Below are 13,311 nucleotides of genomic sequence, written 5' to 3'. Positions count from 1 at the left end.
TGGAAGGATAAAGGCCAGAATAGGCACACATACCCATCAAAAACTAAAGACTGAAACAGGGGATTCCGGGTCAAGATGGCAGCTTAACAACGTGCGCGTTTTAGTTCGTCCTCCAGAACAACTACTAAATAACTAGAAACAGTACAGAACAGTTCCCAGAGCCACGATAGTGACCGGACACACAGCATACCCCTGATCAAAGTGGATCAGGGTATGCTGTGTGTCCAGCAGCAGGAACTGGGCACAATCAAACACCAATTGTGGAACTAATTAACAAATTCTGACTACTAAAAATAGGCCCCAGCTTAGGTGAACCTCATCAAAGCGGAGGTTGCTCATTTTTGCCCCGGCGCCAAGGGGGCAGGACTGACAGAAAAAGGGGGAAAAAAAAAAGAAGGAAATAGGTTTTTGTGGCTGTGTATCTACAAAAGCTTGACTGCCTCTGGATACAGCGGCAGGCCTTTTCAGGCTGCAACTGCCCCAGGCATAGGCAGAAGTGAGCTCTTTGGGGGGCTTGTCTGGAGCCTGTGCCTTCCCCAGGGGAGGGGTGAAGCCCAACTCAGGTGGAATCCCTCCATCAAGGAATTTAGACACCAGAGCTTGGTAATTTGAAGCCATTAAAACCAGCCTACAACCTCTCCTCTGTCTCCACCACGCCCCCAGCAGGGAGAGTCTGCCAAAGTTAAAGGTACCGCATCATCTTATGCTGGTGGGACCTGCAGTCAGACAAGCACCACATACTGGGCAAGATAAGAAAAACAGAGTCCAGAGACTTCACAGGAAAGTCTTTCAACCTGCTGGGTCTCACCCTCAGGGAAAACCGACGCAGGTGACTCTTTCCTCCTGATAGGAGGCCAGTTTGGTCTGGGAAAATCTGGCTGGGGTCTATAATACCTAAGTAGACCCTCCTAAGTGTGTGTGTGGGGGGAAGGCACCACACAAGCAGGGCAAGAAACAAGAAAACAAGAACTGAAAAATTCTCCTCTGTTAAACAGAACTTAAGCTAAAGGTCCAGATAAAGCTGAACGGAATGTCAAAGAACAGATAGACAACAAATTCATCCAGCAAGAAAACCCTAGATAAAAGAAGTGAAAGCAATCTCCAGAATAAACTAATTAAGGTAATTAAATGCCTAGATGCCAGCAAAAAATTACAAATCATACTAGGAAAATTGAAGATATGGCCCAGTCAAAGGAACAAATCAACAATTCAAATGACATACAGGAGCTGAAACAATTAGTTCAGAATGTACGAACAGACATGGAAAACCTCATCAAACACCAAATCAATGAATTGAGGGAGGATATAAAGAAGGCAAGGAATGAACAAAAAGAAGAAACTGAAAGTCTGAAAAAACAAATCACAGAACTTATGGGAATGGAAGACACAGTAGAAGAGATGAAAAAAACAATGGAAACCTACAATGGTAGATTTCGAGAGACAGAACATAGGATTTCAAAAACTGGAGGATGGAACATCTGAAATCCGACAAGAAACAGAAACTGTAGGGAAAAAATGGAAAAATATGAGCAGGGACTCAGGGAATTGAAAGACAATATGAAGCGCATGAATATACGTGTTGTGGGTGTCCCAGAAGGAGAAGAGAAGGGAAAAGGAGGAGAAAAACTAATGGAGGAAATTATCACTGAAAATTTCCCAACTCTTACGAAAGACTTAAAATTACAGATCCAAGAAGTGCAGCGTACCCCAAAGAGAATAGATCCAAATAGACATACTCCAAAACATTTAATAATCAGAATGTCAGAGGTCAAAGAGAAAGAGAGGATCTTGAAAGCAGCAAGAGAAAAGCAATCCATCACATACAAGGGAAGCCCAATAAGACTATGTGCAGATCTCGCAGCAGAAACCATGGAGACAAGAAGACAATGGGATGATATATTTAAATTACTAAAAGAGAAAAACTGCCAACCAAGAATTCTGTATTCAGCAAAATTGTCCTTCAAAAATGAGGGAGAAATTAAAACATTTTCAAACAAAAAATCACTGAGAGAATTTGTGACCAAGAGACCAGCTCTGCAAGAAATACTAAAGGGAGCACTAGAGACAGATATGAAGACGGAAGAGAGAGGTGTGGAGAAGAGTGTAGAAAGGAAGACTATGAGTAGAGGTAAAAAGAAGGAAAATTAGATATGACATATAAAACCCAGAAGGCAAAATAGTAGAAGAAAGTACTACCCATGCAGTAATAACACTGAATGTTAATGGATTAAACTCTCCAATCAAAAGACATAGTCTGGCAGAATGGATTGAAAAACAGGACCCATCTATATGCTGTCTCTACTCAAAGGACACGAGGCCAAGGACACAAATGGACATTTACACACCAATGTTTATAGCAGCTTTATTAACAATTACCAAGAGATGGAAACAGCCAAAATGTCCATCAACAGACAGTTGACTAAACAAACTGTGACATTTACATGAGATGGAATATTATGCAGCTGTAAGACAGAATAAAGTTATGAAGTATGTAACAACATGCATGGACCTTAAGGACATTATGCTGGATGTGATTAGCCAGAAACAAAAGGACAAATACTGCATGGTCTCACTGATATGAACTGACATTAGTGAATAAACTTGGAATATTTCCTTGGTAACAGAGACCATCAGGAGATAGGAATAGGGTAAGATAATGGGTAATTGGGCTGAAGGGATACAGATTGTGCAACGGGACTGAATATAAAAACTCAGAAATAGACAGCACAATACTACCTAACAATGGTGTAATCATGTTAAAACACTGAATAAAGCTGCATGTGAGAATGATAGAGGGAGGAGGGCTGGGGGCATAAATGAAATCAGAAAGAAAGATAGATGGTAAAGATCGAGATGGTATAATCTAGGAATGCCTAGAGTGTATAATGATAGTGACTAAATGTACAAATTAAAAAAATGCTTTTGCATGAGGAAGAACAAAAGAATGTCATTACTACAGTGTGCTGAAAATAGATGATAATTAATACTTTAAAATGTCACCTTATGTGTGAGACTAAAGCAAAAATGTTTATTTGTTACAAAATTTATATTTTGACTAGAGCATTTCCTAATATATCTCATGTAGATAGTTTGATTGAATGTCATAAGTACTTGGAATCTCAGGTAGGACATGAGATTTTGTTGGTTTGTCCAGAGTGATGCCCCGATGAATCCCAGAGTGATTTGATCAGTGACTGGAAAAGTATTTGCAAGCCCCCTTCGGGGAATGGTGAGAGTGGGGAGAAATTCAACTTCCCCAACTTGAATTCTTGATATTCTCACAAGCAGTGTGGACAACCAAAGCTATAGGCTGAGCCCCGAGTCTTTGGGTTTGTTCATATGAAACTTAACCCCACAAAGGATAGGTCAAGTCTACTTAAAATTAAGCCTAAGAGTCACCCCCAAGAGGGCCTCTTTTGTTGCTCAGATGTGGCCTCCCCCTCCAGCCAACATGACGAGCAGTCTCACCACCCTCCCCCTCTCTGCATGGGACATGACTCCCAGGGATGTGGACCTTCCTGGCAACGTGGGACAGAGATCCTGGAATGAGCCGAGACTGAGCATCAGGGGACTGAGAAAAACCCTAGAATGAGCTGAGAATTAACATCAAGGGATTGAGAGAACCTTGACCAAAGGGGGAAGAATGAAATGAGACTGTCAGTGGCTGAGAGATTCCAAACAGAGTCGAGAGGTTATCCTGGAGATTATTCTTATGCATTAAGTAGATATCACCTTGTTGTTCAAGATATAGCAGAGAGGCTGGAGGGAACTGCCTGAAAATGTCGAGCTGTGTTCCAGTAGCCATGTTTCTTGATGATGATTGAACAATGATATAGCTTTCACAATGAGACTCTGTGAATTGTGTCTGATGCTCCTTTTATCTACTATATCAACAGAAGAGTAGAACATATGGAATAAAAATAAATAATAGGGGAACAAATGTTAAAATAAATTTAGTTTGAAATGCTAGTGGTAAATGAAAGCAAGGGGTAAGGGGTATGGTATGTATAATCTTTTTTTTTCTCTATTATCGTTTTATTTCTTTTTCTGTTGTCTTTTTATTTCTTTTTCTAAATCGATGCAAATGTTCTAAGAAATGATGAATATGCAACTATGTGATGATATTAAGAATTACTGATTGTATATGTAGAATGGAATGATATCTTAATGTTTTGTTTTTAATTTTTTTTAATTAATAAAAAAAGTTAAAAACAAAAAAACTAAAGACCAACAAGCCTAAATCTTGAAAAGGTTGTGGAGCAGCCAGAACTTTTTTACATTGTTGTTGGGTATGTAAAATGAAATGCCCTCTTTGGAAAAATATCTGGCAGTTACACTAAGCATACCTTACTACATGACCTAGCAATTCTACACTTAGGTATTTACCCAAGAGAAACGAAAATAAGTGTCCACAAAAAACACATTTGTACAAGAATATAAATAGCCACTTTTTTCATAATCACCCCAACTGAAAACAAAGTCTCCCCCAATAAGAGCATGGATTAAAAAAACATGTTGTGGTCATAAAACAGAGTACTACTCAGCAGTAAAAAAGGAGGAGATGTCTTGCTGCATACAATAGCATGGATAAATCTCAAAAGCATTGGGCTTAAAAAAAAACCTAAAACATTGGGTTGAATAAAAGTAAGTCTTAGACAAAGAAGCGCATTCTGTATGATTCCATTTATATGAAATTAAGGCACAAAACACTAATTTTTAGTAGAAAAAATTAGAACAGTGCTTCTGTGGGGCAGGGATAGGGAGAGTGTGACGTGGCATATGGGAACTTTCTGGAGTCATGATAATGCTCGGTATCTTGACGGGGCTTGGATTATACAAGGGTATGCATTTATCAGAAATGAACTTTGTAAATTTTACCTTGAAATTAAAAAATACTTAAGAAAATTGAACAAAAAGAGTAAGTAACTATCAAATAAGTATGCTTTTATTACTTTGTATTATTATATGTTATGCACATTGAAGTATTGCGGGAGGGCCTTCTAAGCCTTTTGCCCCTCCCCCTCCGGGGGCATCCTTCAGTCACTTCTTCTTCCATCCCCCTAACCATTCTGCCATCAAAGCCTAACAAAGTATTGGTTAATTGTTAAGTTAGCGTGATAAGTGTTTTATGTCTGTTTAATTGCTAATTAATGTATTCGGTGTGTGTTCTATGCGAGATTTAAAGCCCTGGCCTAAATTTGTCTGTGACTATACTCCTTAAAGATGAGTAATCCAACAATTAATTAATATTTAATGAAGTTAAGTAAGCCTGTTTAAATGCTAGCTGGTGTGTTACCTGGTTATAGTAGGAGTTAATGCCTGCTTTAAGCGGTTATGCCTGTTTATTAGCTAGTGTGTTCAGTCTAGTTATTAATTAATGTGTCCCTGCATTTATATTGATCAAATGTTCGTAACTGGTTACTAATTATGAAAATTCTTTTAAAAGAAAAAACTTTAGGCTGTGTTAAAATTAAAAAGAATTTGGTTATAAGTCTATAAAAAAGTTTTGTTTCTATAGCATAATCTGGCCTCACTATGGTTTAAAATAAAAATACTACTATTAAAGTTAAAGATATTACAGTTAAGAGCGTTCTGCAAATTCAAAATAAAAATGAGATGAAATAACATTTCAATCCTTTATTTGTTCCTCTAAAAAATATTTCTCTGCCTCTGTTTTTCTTTCAAAATAATAAATTTCCTATTTATATCTCTAATGAATTTTCAATGTATAGTCTCATACCCCTGAATAATAACAAATTAATTAAAAAATCCTTAACGAGCTCTATTTAAACTACTTAAAGATAATTAGGTGCCTAAATGAATATATAAATTAATATTTCTAAAATAAAAAAAAACGCTGATGACAAGATTAAAAAACTTTAGTCTTGTAATTACTCTAAACAAAGGTGGACATTTAAAAACTGCCCCTGGATATTCCCTCCTACCCCTAAAATTTCCCTAAGACAGCAGAAAACTGCCAGGGAGCTGCCTCTGGAGGGGGTGACAACGTTTTCTGATAGTCCAGGTTACAACTTTTAATACAATAAATCTAATGGTTACAAATAGTTAAAAAGGAAATAATAAAAATTCTCAAAATTCCACGGGCCTTACCTAAAACTTTCAAACCAAATGCCTAATATTTTCTGTCTGTGCAACCAATTAAAAAGTTTTCTTAGATTTTAACTTGGGACAAATTCAATGAGCTCAGTATAGTTCCCAGAACTTAATAGTCAATGTACTTTTAAAGTTCTTCATAATTTTAGAATATTATAAAAACAATAGAAGAATTGAATAATGAATCTTTAAATTGAACAAATGCAATTTTATTATGCTTAGGTATATTCTCCTTAAATTAAAAAAAATTACTAATAAATAAACTAACATTATAAGTACATTCTCAAAATTCCTTTTAAAATACACTAACAAGGGGCGGGCCGCGGTGGCTCAGCGGGCAAAGTGCTTGCCTGCTATGCCGGAGGACCTCGGTTCGATTCCCGGCCCCAGCCCATGTAACAAAAACAAAAAAACAAAATACAATAAAACAAGAAAATGTTTAAAGATGTTTCCCTTTCTTCCTTCCTTCCTTCCTTCTCTCTGTCTTTCCTTTAAAAAAAAAAAAATACGCTAACAAGTTGAGTAAACTGAGCAATGTACCTAGAAATAATAACACTTATACAAGGTAAAATAAAATTAAAAATATGCTAATGTTTCAAATATTCTATTTAAGAAATCAATTAAGTTTAATAAAAATATAAATCATTTTTTTCTAGATATAAATCCCTTGAATATCAAAAAGTTAATTATAATTATATTTTAAACTTGGGGCTTTCCTAACCTCTGAAGATAATGCTAAATTGGACTGAAGATTTTTAAATATATCATAAATATATTTTTAAAATAAAATAATCATTAGTGAGTTTTTAGTCTAAAGTATATACATGCCTGGCTATGTTCTAAACTTAAGCATAAATTTCTTCCTTCATTTTATAAATCTCTGTCCCTTCATCCCTTCATAAATACTGTTATTGAAAAAAGTATGCAAGTTCAAAAGCTTCATAAATATGTTATCAAATTTATTTCTGATTATATACTGTCTGGACAAATTAAAACTATAGTTGTAATAACTACAAAAGGTAATAGAGAGTTTCAAAAAGTGAATTTTGTTTATTGTAGTCATTGTGGACTACAAGTCCTGAATAGATAAAAAAACATAATAAAGAGTTAGAGGGACTGAATTTTGCTATAATCATTTTAAATTATAAATCCTGAATAATTATAAAGAGGCACAAAGAAGGAGTTTATGAAAGTGACTTCTGTCTGTCATAAAATAATTATAGAGAGTTAAAAAGAAGGAGTTTATGAGAATGGATTCTATCATAATCAGTGCTAACCAAGGTTTAATAAGTCTGTTTATAATATATTTCAAAAAAAGGAAAGCTTTTGTTTTAAGCTAAGTATTCATACAAAACTAAAGTTTTCTCTGTGTTCTATTAACATGGATTATTAATATATTCTTCATGTAAAATATTAAAAATTTTTTTATCTTAATCATCCAAATACTGTGTCTAAAATATTTTACATCAGAATAATATCCTTGTTAATGTTTATGCTGGCATTATCCTTTATTTCACAACACATCTTCTCACTATTGAGAAAAAACTATTACAAATACTTTGTTCTTTTACCTTATATAAATAAGGTGCTAAAATAACTTAACCTGCTGCATAAAACATATTTGGGAAATATTACAATGATTAAAATAATTTTTTTATCTTGTTACTAATTAAATTTAAATAAATAAAATATTCATACATTTAGACATTGTATAAATTTCTAAACATTTAACAGTACTTTCACTGTCAATGTTATATTCTAGTACTAATCTGTATAATATTTAGCAATGGTATAACATTATTAATCATAGTTTTAGTTATTCTTTAAAAAGCTACAGATTAAAAAAAGTCAAATTATTAGTTACACTACTTTGCTGTAATACTTCTCTAAAACTATATGCGCTTGGGTGATGCAATGGTGGCTCAGTGACAGAATTCTTGCCTGTCATGCCAGAGACCCGGGTTTGATACACAAAGCCTGTCTATGCCCCCCAAAACTGTATATATATATATGTGCTCATCTTAAAAAAAGGTTAAACAAATACATATATATTATATTTTATCTGTTAGATAACATAACTCTCATTTTAAAATGCGTAAAAATATAATAAAACAAAACCTCTGCTATAATTTCTTAATATAAAACAACTAATGTTTTTATTTCTGAAAAAGATTCATTTAAAATTACTTATAAAAATTAAAGCTCGGGCGGGCCACGGTGGCTCAGCAGGCAGAGTTCTCCCCTGCCATGCCAGAGATCCGGGTTTGATTCTCAGTGCCTGCCCATGCAAAAGATAAAATAAAATATAGTTCAAATTATAAGCATTAATTATTATCATTAAATTCTGAGGTACTCTACTCTTTGTATACCCTAGTAATTCCTTAAAATTTTAAGTGTCTGTGTAAACATCTAAAACTGAAATTCAGTTCTCCAGCTCTGAAAGTTAGCATGGGTCCACACAGCAACAGTTAAAAAATAAATGCATTAAGAAATCAAACCCCAATTAAAGATATAATGAAACTGATCTGGTTAAAAACAAGGTAAATCAATATACAAGATGAAAATAATATTGTTTATACTTTAAAGCTTTAGCTTTTGTATAAAATTTTTAAAAGTGCTTATTTTGTTCAAAATTTGCACTAATTTAATCTATCTAATAAATTAAATCTATCTAATTCAGCCTTATTTAATATAGAACCTGGAATAAGAAAGCAAATCTTAATATTTTATACATGTTAATGTGTTATATTCTGCATTTCAGAGTTTTTGGGGCAGAAAATGAAAAAATATTTGCAAAGTCCCTTGAAAAACTAAAAAAAAAACACTATTAAGAATTCCCCAGGTAGTCAAGGCCTCAATTTTAAAGCTTACCCTTATAAAACTTAATTCTATAATAACAACTAAACCTACTTAAAATTAATGCCTAAAAGCCATCTTCAAAAACTCTCTGCTGTTGCTCAAATGTGGTCTCTCTCTAAGTCAAACTCTGAACTTCCCTGCAATGCAGGATATAATTTCCAGGAGTATAAGCCTGGCACTGGCAGCATAATACATAACGGGCCCTGAAATCGCAAAGCACAGCTGGCCCTGGCACTATAGAACATAAGCTCCAAAGACGAAACTGGCCTTAACATCATGGATGAACTAACCAAAAGGGGGAAAAAATAAAGTTTCAATTCCTAAGAAATCTTAAATTGAGCCAAAAGTTTAAAGTTTATTCTGAAAGTTACTCTTAGGCAAGCTTTAGCCAAATATTGCAAACTGCCACAATACAGCGAACTCCAACCAACAGTGTTCCTACAAACACTAAAAATATCTAGTGCTCTATAGAATTTTATTTATTAAGTTTGGTTTTCAAAAACTTAAGACCTCCAAATTGTTCCAATGCCTTTAAAAATAACAATAGTTTCATCATTCATCCCTTTGCCTTTCTTTCAAAATTTCTTTCATTCTTCTCCACCCCTTTATGAGCTAAACTGCTCCCCCTCATTAGGCCCTTAATTATCTCCTATTAATTTTCCTCCTAACCCCCTGCCTCTTACAACCTCTGTCTAGATTTATTCACAGGTCAATAACAACCATGACCCCCCAGCAAAATCCTAGAAACGTACTTCTGCTACAGCTCCTGTCGCAGCAAAAACATCGCTATCAACCTGTTTCAAAAGAAAATGCCCAAAACCCCCAATAATAATGACCCCGCTCAGCTCGGAGCAATTTCTTCCCCCTTAACTTCACCCAAACTCAGCCAGAAGTAGCTAAAAATAAAAACAAACAAACAAACAAAACCGACAATGCCCCTACTCCTTCACAAATCGCTTCAAGCTAAACTAAGGCATTAACCAAAAACCCAACACCAGTTTCATTCAATTTTATTAAAAGGAAAAGGCAGGAATGTTAGGTCTCATAAAAAGAATTCTAAGAGCAACAGGAACTCTTGATGCAGAGCCCCTCAGCCCCCCTGCTCAGCATCCTTGGCAGGTCCAGTTACCATACTGGCTGGTGTTAGAGCCATGAATGAAGGCATCCCAGATAACTAGAAATATGGTCATAATCTGTCTCTCATATAACACCCTCCCCTACCAGTGTCTCACCCTGCCTGATCCATGCAGCTACACATCAAAGGAGAATCATGTGTCAATACCCCAGCAATCTATCAGAACAGAAGTTAACAATACCCATCTAATCAGGGAACAACACACACCTGGTGGGCACCCTCCCTTCCCAGCATCACTGTCCCTTTAAAACACAGCCCCCAAAACAAAGAACAGGAGCCATTTTTCTTTCCTTTTGCTGGCAGGTTTTGCTAGCTCCCGCCTGCCTGCTCTCTCCCTGCTTTCTCTCTGCTTTCTCTCTCTTCAATAAACCTGTTAAGCTTTGACTCACTGTCTTGTGTGAATTCTTTAATGACTCCATGCCTAACGGATAGTAAGATGTTTATGGAGGAATCTAAGTGGTGGTTCCATAGATGCCCACTCTAAAATTCTGGCAACATTTTGGCTTGTTTGAAAATTTCATAATAATGTGTTGGATAAATATTAAAAGAGAAAGCAAAAGTAATTTTCAAAGAGGATATTTTAAAAAGCTTTTAAAAACAACATAAATTTCAAGGAGAAAGAAATGTTTAAAAAAGGATCTTTAGACTGTACTGTTTTTCCATTTTCCTAAAGATGAACAAGTCATTTCTTGGAAGCAGTAAATAGTACATCTTCCCAAATAATGATAATTTCGTATCTATTAATTTTACCTACAAAGGAGGGAAATCGTTACATGGTAGTACCAAGTTGCAAAGTTGCCAAAGAGATAGAACAAAGCCCAGGAAAGCATGTTTTCTCAAATGCAAAAGGAGAAAATAGTTCAAGAAGGAGGAAACGTTCAATTGTTTCAAACTCTGCCGGGAAGTAAATAAGGTGAGGATTAAAACGTTCCTTCATAAGGTGAGGACTGAAACGTTCCTTCTGAATTTAGCCTCTTGGGGATGCTGGGTGAAATTAGGGGAGATTGTTCTGGTGCAGTAAAAGCCTTCAAAAGCCTTCTTCCTTCAAAAAAAAAAGTGGATCATTAAGGAGTGAGTAGAAAAATACTGAAATGGAAAGAGCACACAGACGCCTCTTTCAAGAAGTTTGCTGGGAAACTACAGAAAAGAGAAAGGTGGTTGCTTAAAAGCTGAGTCAAGCTGGACGGGAAGGAGTTAGATGAGTGAAAGAGAGCGACTGATGATAGGCATGCTTTGGAAATATTCAGGTTCAGGTCCAGACCACTGCAGTCAAGTGAATATCACAATGAAGTGCATCACACAAATATTTTGGTTTCTTAAAGAAAATAAAATGTTTACACTGTAGTCTGTTAAGTGTATAATAGATTACGTCTAAAAAACAATGTGTATACGGTAATTAATATGTGGCACAGGGCATGAAGTGAGCAGATGCTGTTGGAAAAATGGCACTGATTGACTTGCTCGAAGCTGGATAGCCACAAACCTTCAATTTGTAAAATATATATACATATATTTGTTAAGCACCATAAAGTGAAGCACAATAAAACAAGGTAAGCCTGTGCTTAAAAGAGAAAAGGGATGCCAGAGGACCCAGGTTCGATTTCCGGTGCCTGCCCATGTAAAAAAAAAAAGAGAGAGAGAGAAAAGGGAAATTGTTCCTGAGAAGAAGGAAGGGAAGAAGGACTCACACAAGCAGAGGGATTGGCCCAATATAAAAGGCAGCATGTCTCTGCTCTTGTTATGGGAGAGTAGGATGGACACAGATGCAGATGGACTTTTACATTTATAGCAGGAAATTGAGGGAGATCCCATCTATCTCTATGTGTAGTACATGACTTGGTCATTCTCACAGAGGATGAGGTGGGAGGATTATGCTTCAGCATTCTGAGGAGAGCAGAAGCCCATGGGATTATGGGGTACAGCTGGCAGTTTCTTTGAGGTCAAGGTTATGACTGTGCAGTGTGGCCATCTGATCTATAGCTCTTGACTCAGGCCTGGAGAATGATGTCTCCGTGGGCCTCATGATAAACGGGTAAAAGGGACACCTTGCTTAGTTTCCAATAAAATGATCAAAATCCGAGCCCAAGATTTCTGAAAAAATAAACATCACCTTAGGAATCAATTATTTAACATCCTTTCTGTCTTTGGAAGCACACTGGTCTTTTTCTTTCTTTTTTACCACCAATTTACTTCTAATAATTTTAAACACAAATCCAGGAGGCATTCTCAGTCTATTTTCTAACCAGGAAAAGTGGACTTGAATGTATTTATCATAGTTTGTCTTTAGATATAATCAGAACACAATTAACTATCTTACAATTGTTTCTTTAAAAATTTTTTAATTATTGTAGAAGTTGTGAGTTTACAAAACAATTCAAGAATCATGTATAAAACACAGGATTCCAAAATACCACCCTATTTTTCTTAAAAATATTTTTGAGACATCTCCACATGCATACAGCCCAACCATGTTATATAATCAATGGCTCACAATATCATCACATAGTTGTGTATTCATGATCATTTTAGAACATTTCCATAACTCCAGCAAAAGAAATAAAAAGGAAAAAAAGAATTCATACATCCCATACCCCCTACCCCTCCCTCTCATTGACCACCAGTATTTCAACGAACTCAATTTTTATCTTTTATATCCCCCTATTATTTATTTATTTTTAGCCTTATGTTTTTTTCACTCATCTGTCCATACCCTGGATAAAAGGAGCATCAGACACAACATTTTCACAATCACACAGAAAACTGTAAAAGTTATATAGTTACACAGTCGTCTTTAAGAATCAAATCTATTGGAACATAGTTCAACACTTCAGGTACTTTCCCCTAGCCACTTCAATACACCATAAATTAAAAAGGGATATCTATGTAATGCATAAGAATAATCTCCAGGATAACCTATCAACTCTTTGAAATCCCTCAGCCACTGAGAATTGATCTTATCTCATTTCTCTCTTCCCACTTTTGGTCAAGAAGGCTTTCTCATTTCCATGATGCCAAGTCCTGTTTCATCCCTGGGAGTCAGGTCTCACATTCCCAGGGAGCTTTACATCCCTGGGAGTCATGCCTCATGTGGGGGTGGGGCAGTGAGCTCAACTGCCAAGATGGCTTAGAGAGAGGGGCCACATCTGAGCAACAAAGAGGTTCTCTGGGGGTGACTCTTAGGCATAATTATCATTAGGCTTAGC

This window comes from Tamandua tetradactyla, chromosome 4, assembly GCF_023851605.1.
Source record: "Tamandua tetradactyla isolate mTamTet1 chromosome 4, mTamTet1.pri, whole genome shotgun sequence".
Classification (NCBI taxonomy): domain Eukaryota; kingdom Metazoa; phylum Chordata; class Mammalia; order Pilosa; family Myrmecophagidae; genus Tamandua; species Tamandua tetradactyla.
The sequence above is the reverse complement of the archived record's forward strand: the minus strand, read 5'-3'. Positions refer to the sequence as shown.